Genomic DNA, 23636 nt, shown 5'->3' with positions numbered 1-23636 from the left:
ACACCGTACCTATATGGTCGGGCAGCTTATACATATGTGCATACATGATGTGATGATGATTATGAAAGTAAGCTAGCATGCATTATTTCTTTTATAGTTGACAATCAGATACAGGTTGCTCCTCATTTGATGCTTCCCTATTTCATTGATGTATTATTGTTGCTTATGCCTTACATACTCAGTACAATGTTCGTACTGACGTCCGTTTTCTTTGGACGCTGTGTTCATGCCCACAGGTAGACAGGGAGGTGATCCGGACTCGTAGAAGCTATTAGCTGATTTGAGAGCACTCCATTTTCCCGGAGGTGCCATTGATTATTCTTTTGAGTATATATATATGTTTTGGGCATGACGGGGTCCTGTCCCGTCCCTATGTCTAGCACTCCAGTAGAGGCTCGTAGATGTGTAATGTGGGTATTATGGTCTCACAGTTCTCATTGTGTGTCTATATATATGTATATGTATATGTATTATTTTGATAGCCGAAGGGCCTATGTATATAAGTGAATATGTCTCAAATGAAAATAGTTTTCTGTGATTATGAGCATAAGATGTATGAATGAAAGCAGGTGAGTAATAGAATGAGTGGTGCTCGGTGGTTAGCCCCGGGTGCCCGTCATGGCCCTAGTCGAGTCGTGACAATAGCGATGGCGGACATAACAAAAATATGACTGACCGCTGCGGCGAGAAGCTGGCCGCTATAGGGGTCCCGCCGCAGCGGCACTTCTTTCGCTGCAGCGGTGCTACCTAGCTAGTATGCTCGCTAATTTCACAGTTTTTCAACTCTACCACCCACCATTTCATCTGAGGCCTCACAAACACAAACAAAACATGCATATAGACATAAAAACACCATACGAACTCACCCGTGACCTCGGAATTACCAACGGAGTTCTAATTCCATACATTACCTACCATGGACTCAATAAAATCAAGAAATAATTAGAAACAAGTCAAGTATTTTTTAGTTCTCAGACTTATACTGTGTTTCTATTATCTCGTTCTACCCTTGGGAAGGTTCTATTTGGCGGGGTGATCCTATATTTTCTATAACGACTGGGAGGGTCGTTACACCAGAACACAACGAATAACTTAAGATCACATATCAAAGCCAGAATAATGAAGTACAGTCATAATAACACAAGCTATAACAAGACTCACCAATAACTCTGCTCAACCATAGCCTACTTATACAACTATCTCAATCAATCAGTGAAGGGTATATATGAACACCTTCCTTTCAACAATTCCAAACCATTTCCATAATGTATGAATGCAGAAATGGGTGTAAATATGGTAAATCAATGCACTAAAATAACAATGAAGTACAAGAAGTCATAATGCCATGAGTTATATCAAGACTTAGGTAAATCGACTCAACTATGAAATGAATCATACAAACAATCTCAGTCAACTTAAAGGGTCTATGTCCGTCTTTACTTCCAAATATAACGAGTACACCTCATAACTAAATCTTGTATCACCAAGGTGTTCCATTTATCGTATATCATCATCAACACCAAGTCATAACTCAATATCAATATACGTATGCAATGAGAATGTATGCCATGCACAATATCATTATCAACAGTAAGTCATACGTCAAGTTTCCATCTGAGTACTACCATAAGTATGTATCACGATTCAGGTCTAAACTCATTATCCTTCTTTTCTCTGATGATATTTGTCACAATAAGAGAGAATGGAGTAGAACACGTATCACAACACAACAATTCAGGTAACAAGTCTAATCACAATAATAGGGCAACAAGTTACCATCAACAACAACCATCCTAATAGAACTCCATCGCGAATCACCACAGTATGAATACAACTACATCTTCATAATGTGTAAATAATGGCGACAAGCCCACATAATCAGAAGTCATACCAACCTAGATAATATCCAACCATACATCTTGTCCGAAGACTTAGTCATGCTTTCTCCCTTCAATTCTACACAATTTATACGGTTCACTAATCAAAGTCTAACTAAAGCAAGCCGTAACCTACCTCGAATGTAGAACAGGAGCCACGAACTACTCCGTATGAGCCTTCTGTTTCAGAAACGCCTCAGACCGATGGTAGTCTAATATATAACGACAGACCATAATGCTAAGTAAGCAACATACCATTTAATCAACAAAACAATAATTGGGGAAGAAGACCCAATTACTTCTACCCTTTTCAATTGGGTGAACTATCTTTTAATGGTGAATTTATCATAACTTCTATCCCAACAATCATTGACCTCTAATTTATCGGTTTCTAATCAATTTACCCCTTTCAAAACAGATTTTAAGCCAAAGTTCCCATTTTTATTAGAACCCTAAGTTTCAATGCACAATTCTCATCATTAATAATTGAATTCTCATTCTAGGAAGTGATAATTTATACTCCTAGATGATAGAACAATAATAAAATTACTTTCCACAATTTATTCAAGATTTTACTATTTCTAGGGTTCTAGGACCTTCACTCACCATTGGTGGACCTCAAACTAATCATGGAACTTGAAGAAGAAAAGGGAATGAGCCACATAAAGATTAGAACTTACCTTCAAGGAGGAATTTCACCCCAGCCATAGAAAATCGACTCATTTTCTTGGGAAGTGTTTTTGGTGTTATGAGGTAATGACTTTGAAATTTCAATATAAAAATAGGTTTCTGTCCCCGACCTTTCTTTGCAGGCGTCCCTAGCTTCACCGGCAAATGTTGCTACTTTCGCGGCCGATCATGAGCTTTACCGCAAATGCGGACTGCGCCGGTACCGCCTCGCACGAACACGACCATAACTCTCTCATCCGAAGGTGAAATGCGACGATTCTTTTTGCTAGCTTCGTAATTGCGATACGGATCTAATGGTTCAATCAAAACACAAAACAAAGGTCGTTTGATCAATATGGAGCCCTTTATAGCCAAAGGACTACGGTAGAAACATCGAATACGAGCGCGACCAAACCCAAATCAATCTGAAACTCTTCGGAACCTCACCAAAACTTGTGGACAAGTTCAAAATCATCATATTAACTTGTTGGAACTTCTAAAACATTTGTCACGGGGTCATCCTAACCCGACTTTGACCGTGGTCAACTCTAACTCGTTAACTAAACTCGTTCCTCCACCAATAACTCAAATAGCACTCAAACCTTTCGGAAACCAAACCAATGACTTTACTAAGTCATAAATCATACTAACGGGACTCGGGGAAGGGTCAACAAGGGTAAATGAGTCAAAAACACTATAACGACTAAACGGGTCGTTATAATATATAAATAAATAGATATGGATAACTATCTTTTAGATTTTAGATATGAGATTGAGATTTATCTTCTCATTTCAAATTTAAATTATCTATTTATCATGTAAAACTTTTTGAAAAAATAAAATTACAGTAAGCCATTTGTTTATCAACAAAGCTCTTATTATTGTTTACGCAATGTCATTTGAATTAGTAACCGAATGTAGCTCAGACTATTTGTTTGACATTGTAAAGCTTGATTCGAAATATATTAGGGATGATGTGGATTTGGATCGATTTTTTTAAACTATCATTTTTCACCATTTGTTGTATATTGGAATGTAAATTTGAACTTTATCCGATAAAGCGCCACGTAACTACTTTTATTTTGAAGATCGATTTATAGAAGGGAAAGCCGTATAGGAAGCTTGATAGACATGAGAAAGCCAACGTGATTACTGTCATAATTTTAGGAGGATTGTAACTAATTTAATATAGGTTATAGATATATAATCAAATATAAGTTTAAAGTGGTGTTAGATTTCAAAATGATGTTATATCTGATAAGATTATTGAGAAATTCAAATTCAAATAAGAATTTACCCCGTATCTTAAAACAATTTACTCTAATTGATGTTATCCTCATCATCACTTATTTGGTTGTTATTTTAAAGGAGATTCAAATATAAATCTAGATGTTTATCTTAATAATTAAATTCAAATTCAAAAGTCGTCATCTCTCAATTCATTATTTGTGTTATAGTTAGATTATTTATTAATTATTTTTAAAATAAAATTGTATATATCTTCTTAAATAGAAAGCTTATATATGTTTGTTGTTATACTTCGTATTTCTATTTATTTTTGTCTTTTCACATGTTGATTTTGTAAAAATATAATATATTGTTAAAGTATTAGCCAAGTTCCATGTTGTGCTTTTACTGTAAGTGAATATTAGCCAAGTTCATATTTTTCCTCTTTATTTAGGATTCATTGGTTTGTAAAAGTATAATATATTGTTAAAAAATTTTAAACGTGATGCTAGGCTAGGTAATTGTTACCTTTATACTTCAAATTCAAAAAATGTTATCTCAATTCAAATAACTTTATTTTCTTATTCAGATTCAAATTTATAAAGAACTTATATTCAATTCCAATTAAAAAATATTATTTTTCAATGCAGATCCGAAAACTTTATCTTTTAATTTGAATTGTGTTTATCAATTCAAATTCAATATTATTACAAAACCTACTAAATATGTCTTAAAATTACCTAGTGGCTTGTTATTAGCTCGCCACTTGGCTTAACCACGTTGCTTGCACCTCTCCTATTTTATCTACTAGTATTCGTACCTGCGCGATGCGCGAAAAATATTAAAGAATATAAATTGTATTTTGTCTTGTTCTTTAACAAATTTTCAGTATCTTGTTATTTAATGCAATGCACTTAATTACAAAATCTCTGTGAACTCAGCTAAACTAATGATATATAGTGCCAGAATATCTTTTGTTAGTTCATTAAATAGACATCTAGTTTCTTGTACTCTTTTAATAATATTTTATTATTTTAATTTAATCCATTTCTCAAAATCATATCATAATTCTTATGTGTGAAAATCATTTTTCCCTTTCAATTTTTCTTCAAAATCAAACACCTTCCCCAAGTTTGAATAATTATCCCCCCCCCCCCCCCCCCACCTTCCCCACCTCCCAACAGACACACACACTTTTCAAACATGTATAATGTTGAAAAAAATAAAACAATTGAGCACAACAACATTTAATTAGAATAATTTCTTTGTATAAGTAATTTTGATAATAGTAACCAAAATTAACTCAGAATTTTATTTACACAACTGAAAATAAAAAGAGAACAAAAAATCTTTTAAACATATATTAATGCATGTAATACAAAATGAATAACTATATATATATATATATATATATATATATATATATATATATATATATATATATATATATATATATATATATATATTGTTTATTTATAGCATATATATATATATATATATATATATATATATATATATATATATATATATATATATATATATATATATTTCTGAAAAATTCGATATTATACTTTAAATGAATTTCATATAATTAGAAATATCACATTGAAACTTCTAAAAGCTATATAGTGTTAAACTCTTTTGGCATTTTAATTTACGTTATTTTATTTTTAAAATTGATTGAAAGTATAGCCACCTTTATATATGTCCATTTAATTTTCAATATTCAATATTTATTTTTGGCTCACTTTCTAAAAGCTTAGTTACCTTATCTCATCCACAATTTGTTTGTTTGTTCGTTTTTTTTTTTTTTTTTTTAAAATTATAATGGCAAATCTTCCAAATGCAGAAAAATTTAAATTAACCATATTCAGTTAAACCTCAAATCCAAACTTAACCAAAGTTATTCGATAATTTCAATTAATTATGTTAAGTTAGCCAATCAGAGAAATAAAAGAAAAGAAAGGAGAATTACTCCAAATGTCTACAATATATTAACTTATGTTCGTCAATTAGGCTTGTTAAGTATTCATAAGATAATCTGATTCTATTCTTTATTTGATACACATCAGCATTTCATATTCGTGAATTCAAACAATTGACTGGTCGTGAGAAATCTTCCGACCTTATAGAGACAGTTAGGATCGAAATCATCTTCGTAGAATACTCCTTCCATGTTATCTTGTTTTATATATAAATATATGTTATAAATTGCAATCAAATCCATCTGTCGAGAAGCACATAAATAACTAAATGAGGAAGAATAATTGCATATTTGGCCAGAATAATGCTAAAAAGGGGGTGTCATTTTATTTCCCACTCAGAGATCATTACAAGTATCACACCAAAAATATAAAAATGATCCCCATTATCTTTAAAACTAATAAATTTTATCACTGTTCCTACCCTTAAATTTTAGTAATGAATTTAATTTAAACAATTTTCAAGAGTTTGATCTATACTCTTACCTTTCGTTGTTACTAATACGTTCAAGACAATGGTCTGTACTGTTCCAGAAAATCAACAATGTAAAGCCAGAAATTTATAAAGGAAATCAAAGTTAGTATTTGACAAAGTAACTTAATATATAGTTCGGTTGTCTCGGTTTGTCTTCATTTAAAAAAAACATGCATAGCAAAAGTATAAGACTTCAAGAATAAGTTTCTCTAAATAGGTAATAGACATATAAATCTAAAGTCCTGTTAATTAATAGAATGAAATTAAAACAAATCATCAAACATCCCTACGAACAATATTGATAAAAACTAACTAAGATAATTGTAATTGGTGGTGATAGAAACTAAAATGGTCTTGCAATTTATTCCATCAGTTCTTTACTCTCTGCAATCTAATTATCTTCTTCAGTGTCTAAATCACCATAAAATAAAAAAGATTCATAATTTTTTTAATTTATCTGTAAATCCATATTATTTGTGGCAATTATGTATCCAATGTATCAATAGCCTGAGCGAGAAGAACCCTCTGCAAAGGAAAATACAACAAAAAAGATGTCAGTGTTTTTGGGTATAAAGCAAATAGCAAATTACTGAGTATACTTTTTGTATCAGCTATAGCATATTCTTCACAAATACTTAAATGGTAGTCAATTGAGTTAACACCAGTTAGGTTGTTACTGTAGTAGGTTAAAATTCAACAATCTAATAACTATATGAATTCTAATTGGAGAAAAGTAAAAAATAAATCAGTGTAAATACATAAAAGATTAAGACCTATTTGGGTTTTGAATTGAGAAAATATTTTTGAATTATGAAATGATTTAATAATCTAAAACTGGATTATAGCACAGGATTGAAATATAATGTAACATATACCTTGATTTTTTTGTTGGTAAAGTGGAGTGATGCTTAGCTAGAAATTCACCCAACGTGTGATGTTAAATCTATGTAGCAAGAAATACAACAGAAGCTTTGAGGAGTTACATGAAGGCATTTGTTTTCATATTCCTCTTTCGTAAATAGCGCAACTTGACTCTCCAAAGTAAATTAGTATGCAGATTGGACACCTCATACTTTTGACGTGCGTTAACTACACAAGCAAACAAATTTTGTAACTTATCACATGATATGAGAATGTATGCATCTAGTCTAGGAATTATAAGATAAACACGACGCTAGAACATTCAAAGAGAAAAGAATGAGGAGAGAAGAAATAGTAAATCAAACCTTGGCAGTCAGATTTAATAAGGGTTTATATAAAACGTTAATAAGTTAGAATTTCATTCCAACTCAAATTTGAAAATCACATAGCTTAATATGCTTTTTGAAACCTATGCATATTTGAAGACATTATGATTCTAAGATCGTACTTATCTGTTTGTTTATTTCTTATACTTCTTTTATTTTTATTTTTTATTTTTGATACTTTTCTTCTTCTGTTCCTTAAATAAAGAGACGCTAAATTGTCTGTTATTATATTGCGTATGATATGGAAGATATCTATTTAAACAACTTATATTATTTTAAAAAGACTACTAATATTTATCTATTTATTTAATTTACGAAGCCAAAAGGATACTGACTTGACTTTTGTAAAAAGAATCCCTCGTCGCTTTCATATAGTAGTAGTTGATACTTGTTCAAATTCAAATAATTAGCTTCCTATCCAATCAAAATTTATATTGCAATTTAAACTCAGAAAATTTATCCATAGATTCAAAACTTTATCATTTAATTTAAATTCAATGTTATTACATAGCCAAATAAAGTTTGTCCTAAATTTGCCAAGCCAAATAAAGTTTGTCCTAATTTTGCCAAGTGGCTTGTTATTAGCTTGCCACTTGGCTTAACCACATTGCTTGTACCTCTCCTATTTTATATACTAGTATTCGTACCCGCGCGATGCGTGGAAAATATTAAAAATAAAAATTGTAATTTGACTTGTTTCTTATCAAACTTTCAATTGCCATCTTGTTTCTTAATGCAATGTCCTTTATTGCAAAATTACTATGAATTTAATGAAATAAATGATATATAGTGCTAGAATATCTTATTAGTTCCTTAAGTGGATATTGAATTTCTTTTACTCTTCAAATAATCTTTTATTATTTTAATTTAATCCATTTCTCAAAATCATATCATGATTTTATGGGTCAAATGCCTTTTTTCCCTTTCAATTTTGCTTTAAAAATCAAACAGCCTCCCCCCCCTCCACACTCCCACACCCACCCTCAATTTTCAAACATATATAATGTCAAAAAATAAAATAATTTAGCACAATAACATTTAATGACAATATTTTATTCGTATAAGTAATTTTGATAATAGTAACCAAAACTAAAAAATTTATTTACATTATTGAGAGTAAAAGAGAACAAAATTCTTCTAAACATATATATATATAGGGTTTTGCTAACCTACGACATGAAGGTCGTAGGATAAAGAATGTATCCATTTTTTAATTTTCTTAAATACCCTTAATTGCACCATACCAAAAAAGCAATAAAGTGGACACTTTTTCTTTCTACTCAAAAGTTAAAACCAGCTATCCTCTTTCTCATCTGGTCCCCGATCCCTCCTTCCCCTTCTCTTCTCTCCTTTCTGATTTTTCTTCTCTTGCTAAGATTTAGAACTATTCATCTCCAAAGAGTAGATCCAAACGCGTATAAGGATTTTATATGAAGTTAAACTAAATATAAAATTATTTTTTCATCTTTATTATTCGAAATTTGAATTTGATGTGCATCTAAAATATATTTATAACCCATAAATGACTTGAGGAGGACCAGACTTTGCTTAATTCGAATTTCACGAACCCATTTTTTCTTCACCTACTAGAAAAAGAAGAAGGTTTTGAACATATGAAAAGGAAAAGAAAAAAAAAAGAATGGAAAAGGAGGAAAAGAAGAAGATGAGAAAGAGGATCCAATTTGGCTGTGGGTTCACGGAGAGAGAAAGAAATTAGTGATGGAGAAAGAAGAAGGGATTGAGTTGCTGGAATTAGAAAACAAGAAAGACGAGGGAAAGAAGAAGCAGGGAAAAGGAGAGGGAAAAGACTTTGGGGGGTTTTAAGCTGAAATGACAAAAATGTCTTTAATTTTAATGTTCAGTCAAAAAATAATAAGAATATTTAAGGAAATCAAAAAATGGGCACATTGCTATCCTACAACCTTCATGTTGTAGGTTAGCAATATATATATATAATGCATATAGTTACAAAATGAATAATTTTGTAGATATATTTTATAATGATTTCTATGTATATTTTTTAAATTAATTCAAAGTACAAATACTTTTGTATTATCTCCATTTATTTTCATTATTCAAGATGTTAATTTGGGCTAACTTTCTAAAAGTTTAGTTACCTGATCTCATCCACAATTTGACTTTTCTAATAATGAAAAAATAATCCAAATGCGGACAAATAATTAACATATTCAGTTCAAATTCAAATTCAAACATTAACCAATTCAGCAACTCTATTCGATATTTTTAATTAATTGTGTTAAGCTAGCCATTAAAAATTTAAAAGAAAAGAAAAGAAACTACTCTTAAAAATCTACAATTTAATAAACTATGTTCGTCAATGGTGTTTTTTTTTTTTTTTTTGGTAGAAACAATTGAGCTTGTTAAATGTTGATAAGTATGTTAGTCTGATTCAAAATTTTAATTTGATACACGTCAAATATTTTATATGAGTGAATCCAAACAGTTGACTGGTCGTGCGAAATCTTTCGACCTTATAGGAACAGTTAGGACCGAAATCCTCTTTATAGAATTATCCTTTCATATATAAAAATTTGTTATAAATTATAATCAAATCCAACTGTTGAGAAGCAAATGAACAACTAAATGAGAGATAATAACTCTCATCGTCTCACAAAATCAAAGTGGCTTTGTCCTATCAAATTTCATCTATATCTAACTTATTATAACCAATGATGTTCAGCTTTATTTGTTTTCTAAAATAAAAAGATAACAATTTAATTGAATCAACTTGAACCTATTTATACATATATGAGTTCTCTTCCAAGAACATCATTATATTCAATATTTGTGTCTGTTAGTATCAGGTGGACACTTATCTACTATGGAAGAAGTTTACGTCTCATCTCCATACTTTTGAACCTGTCTCACTTGTTAAAAAATTGGATAAATCTGCAATTTAAAATATAAAATATGAAAATAAGAGGAAAATAAGATTAAAAAGCTTGTTAAATATCTAGTATTAATTTTTTAACGTCTACTATTGATGTGCCGTGAAATTACGGCGCATTCAACGCCAACTTCTTAGTCTTTTGTAAATCCTCAAGTACTTTTCATGTCGTTTCTCATGTTTTTGTGTTAATTTGTAGAATAACATGTGTTGGAAGTGACTTGAGGCAAAATGAAGCAAAAACCACCAAAATGAACATCATCACTGCGAATCGCATGTACTGTATGCGAGTCGCAGGTGTTGCAGCATCTAATGATAGAGATGGCTAAAACGGAAGACAGTGGGGCAACACATGCGAGCACCACATGCAAGTCGCATGTGGTACATGCGAGCACCACACGAGTCGCATGTGGTACATGCGAGTCGCACCCGATGTAGCTTTCGCACCACAACAAGCTGAAGATGCGATGACTGCGTGAAGCTTTGGTGCAACTGCGCGACTCGCGAGGTTGCACATGCGACACCAAGTGCGATTCGCACCAGATGCGCAGGGGTATTTTTGTCTGGAAATTGTTCCCGTTTTGAAGATTCTATAAATAGATTTTCTAGGGTTTTGGACTCATTATTCTACAGATTTTAAGTTGTCTTTTTGTGGAGCTCATTTATTATTGGTTGGTGAAGCTTTTAAGTGATTCCTTTGCTTTTGTCTTCTTCTCCATTCAATACTTTTGTAATCTTTATGGATACACTTTACATTATTGCTTTATCTTTAATGAATATTAGTAGCTAATCTCTTTAGCTAAGGTTGTGGGACCAAATGTGTTAGTTATGTGATTGGATTTCATATTCATACTTCATTTATATACTAATGGTGTTTTCTATTAACTCTTCACGCGTTAATGTCTAGTGATGGTGTACAACATTACTTGTGCCTTAATACCATTTTTGCTTGGAAAAGAAAGTAGAGGTTAGGAAAAGAGTTAATAGCAACAATTTGGGTCATTAAATCCATCTAATAGCTTGAGCTAGGAATAGGAAAGCTAGTTGAGGCTAAATGGGTGTTCTCATATAAAACATTCTAGGGCTTGGAAAAGCCTAGGATGAAATTTGCTAATTTGGTTGGAAAACGTTTAGCAAGATTCACGTGACCCTTGGTTTAATGCATCTAGGCATATGAATAAGTTGAATTGATACCCAAGCGCATTACTTTCCATTGGAGCCACAACCTTGGTCCCATTCACCAATAGTTTATATCTCATAACCACTCTTAGTCTTTAATGAACAAACAATAACCTATCTACTATTATATTCCCCTCTCCCTTGAAATATAGACTAATAGTCGGGCGTTACACTTGACAAGTATATTTCTTCATTGTATTCTCTGTGGGATTCGACCCCAACCTCGTTGGGTTCTATATTTGACAACGACCGCTTACTCCTGATATTAAAGGTGTAATTTGGCCGTATCAAATTTTGGCGCTGTTGGGGAACAATTTGGCGTATTTGGGTTAGTTTGGGATTTTAAGCTTGCTTGCTTTGGTCCAAACTTGTGAATATGTGTTTGTGATTTTTTGTGTTTCTTTGTGTTAGTTTTTTTTTTTTTTTTGTTATTTATTTTTGTTACTTGTGTCTCTATGGCATCTTGAAATGAAAATGGGTTTGATAGTTGCAACCCATATTTTGATGACTCATGTCCATATTGTGGAGGACCCTACTTTTGGCAAGATTGTGAAAATGCTCCCGGAAGAGAGATGTGCGCACCGTCTCAATCCTATGATGAGAGTATTTGTAATAGATGTGGTGGTCAAGGTGGACATTGGGGTGATTGTCCCAATTATTTTGCTTCCCCTCCCCCAAGTTGTTCTAACAAAAATGCTAGTTGTGCTTTTGAGTTTGATAGGGACAATGACATGACAAGTGAAGGACAAAGTGCCGGATATGAAGGCATCATGGCAATGCTTCAAACATACTTAGATCGGGAAGCTAAAATGGAGGAAGAGCGAAAACTCGTCCAACAATCCATTTTAGAAAATGGAGAAGCTATGAAAAGAATGAATTATTCATTAGAAGATGCAAATTCCTCAATTGTCATGGAAGTGTCTACTCCTCAAAATGAATTGGTTGAAGAAGAGATTTCAAATTTGAAAGATGAGCCCGAAAATTCTTGTGTCCACAACGAAAGTTGTGAAAGTGAAGAAGTGGTTCAACTTGAAGAAGAGCAAAATCTTGAAGAAGAAATCTCCAATTCTCAAAAAGAAGAAGTTGAGGAAATTTTGAAAAGCATAATGGGGAGGAATGAAAACTATGGGCAAGTCTTGACCAAATTGTGGGAAGAAGTTCAACATGGAGATGATAAAACTATCCAAAAGGTGTATCTCACCATGGATGGACTTTTACAAGATTTGGACAACTCTCACAATGAAGAAAAACTTGACAAGATGGAAATTTTGAGCCAAGATTGGCTAATGAATCAAGCTCAACAACTTGAAGCCTATGGGGATCACCGTGAAGGCATTTCCTGGATGATGGAAGAATTTCTAAAAATGCATGTTGAGCAAAGTCAAGAAGTGGAGCTACTTGAAATTGCTATCCAAAAATTGGAGGCCGAATTGATTGTAAAGATTGAGGCATGTGATGCTCAATATCAAAGGGCCATGGATTGTAGTTGTGAGTTGGTTTCCAATGAAGAAGAGGTCAAGATTGATTTTCGTGAGCTAATGGTAAATTGCCAGCCTACCAACCCAAAAATAGTGAATGATGCCGAAGTTGAAGAAATGATACTAGAGTTGCATAAAAAAGTTCATATAAAATAATTTTTGAAGACTCTAGTTCATTTTTGGGTGAGGATGTCAAAATTCAAGCAAATTTGGAATTTAAGCGCGTTGGACCTCATTCTAGCCATTTTTCAACGTTGTGCTTGGTGAATGATATGGAAGTTGAACCAACCAAGCTTATGGAGAATTTTGGAGATGAAGATCAAAGCGTTTTCATTTTGAAGTTTGCTATGCCAAGAAGACAAAATGGCATGCCTCACTTGCGGGCCAAGAAGTGCAAAATGCGACACCTGAGAGTTGGCCTCTTTGCTTTTCTACCACCGCCCCATGAGCGTCATCATAATCTTGATTCAAAGTTGGGGCGAAAATTCATATCCTCCAAGTGGAGGGAAAAGTGGTAAAGGTAACCGTCGTGCCGTGACATTAACTTAAGCGCTTGGTGGGAGGCAACCCATCGTTTTAAAAATTTTAAATCGTCTTTGAAATTTTATTTTTTAGAATAGTTTAATTTATTGTTTTTGACTAATCTGCAAAGTTTCAGAATTTTTGAAATTGTTTTGAGCAGGTCGGGTTCATAGAGCAGCCACAAACCAGTAGTTGTTGCTGAAATATGTTTCCAGGTGCTAAAAAAAATATATCAGTTGACATCACCTGCGATTCGCAGGTCATGCCTGCGAGTCGCAGGTGTTGACAGTAAAAAAAAAAAAAAAAAAAAAATCAGGTGACATCACCTGCGAATCGCATGTCATACCTGCGAGTCGCAGGTACTGTTCGCAGGTCGTGCCAGTAAAAAAATAAATTCTTATTTGCCCTCAAACAAATATTTTATTTTGATTATGTGCAGCGAGGACACTGCAATGTTTGTAGTTGGGGGTGGCATGTGGTAGCACATTATATTTTGGACCTTGCTCAAATTTTTGAAAATTTCGTTCTTTTGACATGTTGTGGATTAGTCACTCTTATTATTTTATTTTCTTTCTTAGCTTCTTTCATTAGTCTTGTCATTTAGGTGTAGGTGCTCCTTTGAGGAAAATTGTGGAAACTCTTAGTTTGTTTGGTACTAATAGAGTTAGTCTCTTGCATGTGAAATGTTAAAATGCGAATACCCCTTCAAATTGTTTTGCGTTAGTTAAAAAGCAAGGTGCATAGGAAAGAATGATCTTTGTGACAATTTTTTGGCTCATTTGGTGACTCTGTACCTACTAGTTGTGTTTACTTTGGATTATGAGATATTGCTCTAGTTGTTCTTGCTTAGGAAGTAAAATTGATCCATCTTGACTAGTTCATATGCCATGTGTGGTGAGTGTTTGTTGAATAATTCTTGTGTTTACTTTTATCATCTAGAACTTGCCCGGTTAGTTTTTCAATGCTAAGTTTGATTATATTGGTTGGAGAGATGCCTTGGGCTATCTTTGTGATTTTTGAAAAAGCCTCTTTAGCCTTTCCAGCCTACCATTGCATAAATAATATCACTAGTAACCCCATTTGAGCCTATGACCTTTTCTTTGATTGCCACATTACAAGCCTTTATCCTTTTTGATGAAAAGTCTCTCTTTTGAACCTTTCCCTCCTTGAACATGAAATTGTAAATTTGAGGCCAAAATCCTAAGTTGGGGGTGTTAGTGTTGCTTGAGAAGTGGTGAAGGTTGGTGTCGTGGAAAAGTCAAAAGAAAGGAAGAAAATTTAAAAACTACAAAAAGGTTGCAAACTTTTTGTGGAAAAAAAAAGTATCTTTGTGAAAAAAGAATTGAAAAAAAAAAACAGAAACATTAGAAATCAAGAAAATGGTTGCACAAAAAGAAGTTGGAATAATTGGGGAAACTAGTATGCAAAGGAAGGAGTGATGTTTTGAAATGAAGAGGAAAGTGGACAAAAGGTATTGTGTAGTGTTCGAGGAGGGGTAGTCACTTGTATCCCAAATACTTATCCTACCCTTCCCTAAGCCTACATTACAAGCTTAAAAAGTCTCTATGTGATCTCCAACCGAATGTTCTTGAGTTAGTGATGATTGAAAATAAGGGCAAGCTTATGGTGTGATATTTGTTAGCACTAGAATTTATTTGTTGAGCGTGAGTGACTTTGTGTATATGTCCCTTGTGTTGTTGTCATGAATATAGTGATTTTGGGACTTTCTTTCTTGTGAGGGCATGTGGATTACGATAGATCGACGATGTTGAAAAAAAAATTCCAAGTTAAGTCAAATGAGCATATCTAGTAAGCTAGTGGTTTTGAGTCATTTATTGAGGCTTGAGTGTTGTCGTTTGATTGTTTTAAATCTCTATTGCATTCTTGAAATTGTATTTTGAAATGAGGAGTTATTTGGTTGAAGTTTCACGTACTTTGTAGCCTAATTGTTGGTACCAACCAAAGTCATGTTTTTGAGCTTAAAGTGCATCCTCATTGAGATTTTTGTTTTGATTTGCTTGAGGACAAGCAAAGACTTTAAGTTGGGGGTGTTGATGTGCCGTGAAATTATGGGATATTCGATGCTAATTTCTTAAGCTTTTGTAACTCTTCAAGCACTTTTGTTGTTACTTTTTGTGTATTTATGTCGTTTTATAGGATAAGATGCCCGGAGAGCATAACGGAGCAAAATGGAACAAAATAGAGCAAAAATAGAACAAGCAGCACTTTCTGGCAGCACATGCTAGCGAAGACTTGCTCGCAAAGATGTTGTGCATACGAGCGAGGACTTGCTGCGGCATGTTGTGCGTACAAGATCTGCTTACTGGCACTTGCCACAAAGATGTTGTGCATGCGAGCGACACTTGCTGTGCAAAGATGTTTGTGCACGCGGGGGCATTTTTGTCCACAATTTGTTTCCGTTTTGAATGTTATAAGTACTCTTTTAGGGTTTGTAAAACATTATCTTTGGCATAACACACAAGTTCTTGGAGGCTAGGGTTCATCACCAACACCTTGGAAGAGAAGATTTGGAGGCAACCAATGAGAAATTCTTTAGCCATTTCTTCTACTCTTGCTATGTATTGAATATTTATGTGTGTGGTATTTCATTCCAATGCTTGAATCTTGTTTATGCAAATATTCATATGTTTAGTTTGGATGAATCTCTTATTTTGCTTATGTATTGAATGATTTTTATTTCTAATGAAGTGGGTTTATTGTTTCTCTATTAACTCTTCAAGCTTTAATGTCATTTAATGGTGTACAACATTATTTGTGCCTAAATACCCATACTTTGCTTGGAAAAGAAAGTAGAGTTTAGGAAAAGAGTTAATAGCAAGAATTTGGGGCATAACCCTCATCTAATAACTTGAGCTAGGAATAGGAAAGTTACTTGAGATTCAATTGGTTATGCTTGATATCACACTCTAAGGCTTGGAAAAGCTTAGAGTAAAATTCATTGATTTGGTTGGAAGACTTTCAATGAGATTTTAGAAACCATTATCTATTAACATAAACCCGCTCTTAGTTGTAAAATTGTAAAATTCATTGGATCGTTACTTGAGAGTAATTTCCCTTGTATCCATGCTTGTGGCCATTGATCATTTTACTTACTTTCTAGGTTAGTTTACATTTTTGCATTAGTTATAATTTTCTCAAAACCAAAATATTATCAAGTGTTTGGCTTAGTGTAGAAAGTGAAAATTCCTTACTTGCTTGATCGCCTAGTATATTGTTCCTTGTGGGATTCGACCCCGACTCATAGTTGGGTAATTATATTGCATACAACCGTGTACACTTTCTCTTTGAGGAGTGGATTTGGACGTTATAAATTTTAGCGCCGTTGCCGGGGAATACGGTCTAGAAATTTACTAACTAGTGTAAAACTTTACTTTTAGTCTTTATTTCTTTTCTTATTTCCTTTTGTTGTTGTGTGTTGTGCAGGCAATATGGACGAGGAAGGTAACCCCATCCAAAATCCACCAGTGGCGGTCGGTGAAGAAGCTGCGGGGGCAGGCTATGCAGCCGCAATTCAGCCCCTCCCTCTAATTGGAAACTCGAGTTTCCACGTGACCAACACAATGCTACACCTGCTCAACACTAAGGGCCTTTTTGGTGGTCTACCCAAAGATGACCCGAATAGGCACCTTAGGAACTTTCTTAGGGTTTGTTCTACCAATGTGCATCCGGGCGTCTCAATTGAAGCAGTCAAGCTACGGCTCTTCCCGTACTCCCTAATGGGGGAAGCCACGGCTTGGTTAGATGATCTCCCGTCCGGATCCATCACTACTTGGGAGGAATTGACCAAAGTATTCCTCAAGAAGTTCTTCCCTCCATCGCGGATGTTACAACTCCGCGACGAAATCAACAACTTTCGTCAACTTCCTGATGAGGCTCTCCATGAAACTTGGATTAGTTTTAAAAAGAAAGTGAAAAGCTGTCCCAAGCATGGGTTGCCCGATAGTGTGCTTCTACAAATATTTTATAGGTCTTTAGACTCGGTCAACAAATCAGTGGCGAACAACATTGTAGAGGAGTCTATTATGGATAATTCTTATGCCACTGTTTGTGAATTGTTAGATAAATTGACCGAGACTAATGAAGCATGGCACACTAGGGATTCAGAAGTAGGTGGAGGAAGTTCCTCCAAAAATGTGCTCACTCGTGAGATGATTAAGAAGGAGGAAGAGAGAGATGAATCCATGGCCAAACTTGTTACCCAAATGGACCTTCTTACAAAACATGTCATGGGTGGTGGAAGAAAAAAGGTGAATGCAGTAGAATCCTATGAAGGGGGTTCTCCGGATGAGCAATGTTTCCAAATGTATGATGAGGAGGCAAGTTATGTCAACAATCTAAGGGAAGGTTCCCGTTCGAACTACCAAGGTCCGAGTCAAGGATCTTGGCGGCAAGGTCAAGGGAATCAAGGTTAGAACAAAGATCAAGGTCACTCAAATTGGAGAGATAATCGTGACAACAATCAAGGGGGTTACAACACCAATTATAACAATCATCGGAGCTCAAATCCGTATGTCCCTCCAAAGGGTAATCAACCAAGCTCTAGTCAACCGCCCACTAGCGATCCCGCTAGTTCAAAAATTGAAGATATGTTGTCAAGAGTGTTGAAGAAAGTGGAATCCACCGATACCTTTTGCAAGGAGACTCGATATGAGGTTAAATCAATGGGGCAAGTTGTGAGTTCGCACTCCACCTCTATTAAAAAATTGGAGTCTCAACTTGGCCAAATCTTGGCTATCCTCAACCAAAGGCAAAAAGGCTCACTCCCTAGTGATACAGTTGCAAATCCAAGGAATGATGGTGATCATAAATGCAATGCAATTACTACTAGGAGTGGCAAGACAATTAGGGAAGAGGCATTGGTAAAAGAGGATGTGTTAGGTGATAATGAGAAAATGGTTGAAGAACCCATGGTTGTTGATGAAGAAGTGAATCCAAATAAGATGCAAGCTAGTATTGAAAAGCCCATTGCTGTTGAGGATCCTCCGGAAATTAATGATGCTTCAAAAAGCAAGGAAGCAGTAGAGGAGGTACCAAGGGCTTCACCGCCCGTTATGAAGCCTCCTCCTCATTTTCCCCAACAATTGGCAAAGAAAGCGGACGATGGAAAATTCCTCAAGCTCATCGAACAATTAAAGGGGCTCTCAATAAATATTCCATTGGTTGAGGCACTTGAGCAAATGCCCGGTTATGCAAAGTTCATGAAAGATCTTGTGACCAAAAGAAGGAGTCCTGGCCTTGAAACATTGGGGGGCACTCATCATTGTAGTGCAATCGTTACCAAAGCTTTGGTACAAAAAAAAAAAAGACCCCGGAGCGTTCACAATTCCATGCACCATCGGTAAATACAAGTTTGCAAAAGCTTTATGTGATCTTGGAGCAAGCATCAATTTGATGCCGCTATCTATATTTAACAAGTTGGGATTGGGCACTCTCCGTCCCACCACGATGAGATTACTTATGGTGGATAGGACTGTAAAGAGGCCCATTGGTATTCTTTATGATGTGTTTGTGAGAGTGGATAGATTTATTTTTCCTGCCGATTTTGTGATCTTGGATTGTGAAGTTGACTTTGAAGTTCCCATAATCTTGGGAAGACCATTCTTAGCTACGGGGCATGCCCTCGTGGATGTGGAGAGAGGTGATTTCAAATTTAGGATACATGATGAAGAGATCACTTTTCATATTTGCAAGTCAATGAAATAACCAACGGATATGAGTGTTGTGTCGATTATTGATACAATAAATGAAGCAATGGAGACAACCATAGAACATGAGCATATAGGTGATATGTTGGTGGCGGTGATAATGAACTATGAAGGGGACAATGAAGAAGAGTTTGAGGAGACTGTCAATGCATTGATTGGAATGGGGTCTTACCATCTCAATCCAAAGAAAATTGATCTTGATTTGGAAAACCGAGAAACTCCTCCTGCAAAGCCTTCAATTATTGATCCTTCTACTTTGGAACTCAAACCTCTTCCTTCATATTTGAGGTATGAGTTTCTTGGACCCAACAACACATTGCCCGTGATTATATCCGCCCGGTTGACGGATGAGCAAAGAGAGAGGTTGATGGTGATCTTGAGAAGATACAAAAAAGCTATTGGGTGGTGTATTGCGGATATCCAAGGGATTCCGCCCGGTATTTGTACTCATAAAATTCAACTTGATGAAAAATGTGAGCCAAGTGTCGAACATCAAAGGAGGTTAAATCCTCCTATGCAAGAGGTTGTGAAGAATGAGATCATCAAGTGGTTAGATGCCGGTGTAGTGTACCCTATATCGGATAGCTCTTGGGTGAGTCCGATTCAATGCGTGCCCAAAAAGGGTGGAATCACCGTGGTTGCAAATGTTAAAAATGAGCTGATCCCCACTCGCAAGGTCACTGGATGGGCGGGTCTGCGTGGATTATCGGAAGTTGAATAAGTGGACCAAAAAGGACCACTTCCTAATGCCATTCATGGATCAAATTCTTGATAGGCTTGCGGAAGGGATTATTATGTTTCCTAGATGGGTATTCCGGGTACAACCAAATCACCATTGCCCCCGAGGATCAAGAAACAATCACTTTCACTTGTCCTTATAGGACCTTTCCTTTCAAGAGAATGCCCTTTGGGCTATGTAATGCACCCGCAACATTTCAACGTTGCATGATGTCTATTTTCTCTGACATGGTTGAGGAGTCCATTGAAATCTTCATGGATGACTTTTCCGTGGTTGGGGATTCCTTTGATGAATGCTTGGAGAATCTTGCCCAAGTATTGAAACGTGCGAAGAGACAAATTTGATTCTAAATTGGGAGAGGTGTCTCTTCATGGTTAGAGAAGGCATTGTCTTGGGACACAAGATTTTGAAAAAGGGGCTTGAGGTTGATCAAGCTAAAATTGAGGTTATTGTCAAGCTTCCTCCCCCAATCTCCGTCAAAGGTGTTCGTAGCTTCCTTGGGCATGCCGGGTTTTATAGAAGATTCATCAAGGATTTCTCGAAAATAGCCAACCCTTTATGCAAATTTTTGGAGAAGGAATCAAAGTTTGTATTTGATGGTGCTTGTCTGAAGGCATTTGAGGGCTTGAAAGAGAGACTCGCCTCGGCTCCTATAATCATTGCCCCGGATTGGTCCCAACCCTTTAAGTTGATGTATGATGCAAGTGGATTTGCCATGAGGCTGTTCTTGGCCAAAGCGTGTAAGATCTTTCACCCAATTTACTATGCAAGCAAGACTCTGAACGGTGCCCAAATGAATTACACTGTCACCGAGCAAGAGTTATTTGCTATTGTGTTTGCTTTTGAGAAGTTCCGGGCTTACTTGTTGGGAACCCATGTGGTCATCCACACTGATCATGCGGCTTTACGTTACCTCATGACAAAGAAAGATGCAAAATTGAGGTTGATACGTTGGGTCCTTCTCTTGCAAGAGTTTGACTTTGAAGTCAAGGATAGAAAGGGTTGTGAAAATCAAGTGGCGGACCATTTGTCTCGTCTTGAAGAAGGTGGGCGTCCATTGGATGGTTTAGAAATCAATGAGTCATTCCCAGATGAGCAAGTAATGGCGGGGTCACATGACATGATTCCTTGGTATGCCGATTTGCTAACTTTCACGCAAGTGACATCATGCCGGAGGATTTGAACTTCCACCAAAAGAAAAAGTTTTTGAGTGATGCCCAAAAATTCTATTGGGATGAGCCATATCTATTCCGGGTTTGCGCCGACAACATCATAAGAAGGTGCATACCCGAAGTAGAAATGATGCCCATCATCGAAGCTTGTCACTCATCACCGGTTGGTGGACACCATAGTAGTGCAAGAACGGCAGCTAAGGTTCTTCAAAGTGTCTTTTATTGGCTAACAATCTATTAAGATGCACATGACTTTGTGAAAGCTTATGATCAATGTCAAAGGCATGGAGGCATCTCGAGGAGGCATGAGCTACCGATGACCCCGATTCTTGAGGTTGAATTGTTTGATGTATGGGGTATTGACTTTATGGGTCCATTTGTGAGTTTCTACAACAACAAGTACATTCTTATGGCGGTGGACTATGTGTCTAAATGGGTGGAAGCCGTTGCGCTCCCTAATAATGAAGGAAGAAGCGTCACCGCATTCTTGAAGAGGCATATTTTCTCAAGATTTGGAACCCCAAGGGCAATCATTAGTGATGGGGGCTCTCATTTTTGCAACCGGGTATTCAAGACTCTTCTTGAAAAGTATGAAGTAAAGCATAAAGTTGCCACCCCATATAATCCCCAAACGAGCGAACAAGTTGAAGTCTCAAACAGGGAGATCAAGAGCATACTCTCTAAAATAGTGAATGCTAATCGGAACGATTGGTCAAAGAAATTAGATGATGCGTTATGGGCCTACCGAACGGCTTATAAGACACCAATTGGTATGTCTCCTTATTAGCTGGTGTTTGGCAAGGCTTGTCATCTTCCCGTGGAACTTGAACATAAAGCATTGTGGGCCTTGAAAAAGTTGAATCTGGATTGGAGTGATGCCTCAAACTTGAGGACGGAACAACTTAATTAGCTTGATGAATTTCGACTTAGAGCTTATATTAGCTCTTCACTCTACAAGGCCCGCATGAAGCACTTCCATGATAAGGAGATTTTGCAAAGAGAATTTAGCCCCGGGGATCGCGTATTGTTGTTCAACTCAAGGCTCCGGTTGTTTCCCGGAAAGTTGAAATCCAAATGGTCCGACCCGTTTAAAATCACACAAGTGTTCCCACATGGAGCAATTGAACTTATTTGCCCAAGTGGCAATAAAATCAAAGTGAACGGGCAAAGGGTGAAGCATTACTTGGGATCTCAGAATGAAGCAAAGATTATCGAGGTCCTCTTCCTCAATGAGCCATGAATTGGTACTAACATCGTGCTGCGACGTAAAATCAAGCGCTTCTTGGGAGGCAACCCAAGTTTCCATTGTCATGTGTTTGTTGTTATTACGTTCGTGATGTTTTTGACGAGTGTTTAAGTGTGTAGGAAGTATGTTAGGTGCACAAAAGAAGAAGAGTTGGGAAACCGTCAACAGGTATAACATGCTGCAAAGACATGCCACTCGCATGTCATATCTGCTGCAGCACCTACGTCTCGCAGGTGGTGCAAAAGTACAGGCTAGGAAGTTCCCATTCACTATCAATAAGTGCAAAGAGTGTGCATTACATGCGACTCGCACATACAATGTTATATCCCGTATTTTGTACGTCGGGACATTCCGAGCTATTGGCGGAAAGTTAAGGACAAGACTAGTCCGGGATGCGAGGTTGAGATTTTTGACCATCGATTTTATTTTAAGGCATAAGTTGCTTATGATTTTATGGGCATGAAATATTATGGAAAATTTGGGGTCAAAAATGAATTAGTGGAAGTTATTAATTTTTCATGAAAAATATGGATGTGGCCGTGTGGCACTAGTGGTTCCCACACATGATTTGGCCAAATTAAATTCATCCAAATCATGTGGGCCATAGCACACATGGATGAATGGTGTGGGTATATATATTGGATGACTTAGCAAATTATTTGTCATCTTTTCTAACTTTCAGAAAGATGAAGAACCATGGGAAAGGAAAAAGAAGGCCATTCGGCCAGCCAACAAAAAAAAATAAGGTCCAAAAATCTCTTCCAAAAATTATTTTCTTCATTGTTTTATACTAATTGGAAGGTGCTAAACAACATGGGGTAATTGTTAGAGCAAGGAAATCCTTGGTTCATACAAGCACCAACTCTAGCCAAGTGAAGAACTAGGTGGAAAAGGTAAGGTTCAATCTCATTTTCTATGTGTGTATAGATGGTTTATGTGTGTTGTAGTAAGTGGAAATGGGTGAAATTCATGAAGAATTGGATGTTAGTGTGTGGTCATGTGTGTGGTGTGGTGGCCGTACCTATGTGGTGTTGGGTAGAAGTAGGAATTAATTTTATTTAGCATGTTTTAGTTGTTGTTTTGCATGGATTCCATAATGAAAATGATGGTTTAATGATTTAAATGGAAGTTGGAATCGTTTGTAGGTTGTTGGAAGAAATAATGTAATTTTAATATAGTTTTTGTATTA

At 35.7% G+C, this 23636-nt stretch overlaps 1 pseudogene; it reads left to right on the top strand.

Moving 5' to 3' along the window:
- Positions 1 to 18171: 18171 nt before the first annotated feature.
- The window catches only part of LOC132065325 (uncharacterized), a 19480-nt pseudogene continuing 14015 nt past the window's right edge, over positions 18172 to 23636 (top strand).

The sequence above is a fragment of the Lycium ferocissimum genome, chromosome 1 (genome assembly GCF_029784015.1).
Source record: "Lycium ferocissimum isolate CSIRO_LF1 chromosome 1, AGI_CSIRO_Lferr_CH_V1, whole genome shotgun sequence".
Taxonomy (NCBI): domain Eukaryota; kingdom Viridiplantae; phylum Streptophyta; class Magnoliopsida; order Solanales; family Solanaceae; genus Lycium; species Lycium ferocissimum.
The sequence above is the reverse complement of the archived record's forward strand: the minus strand, read 5'-3'. Positions and strand labels throughout refer to the sequence as shown.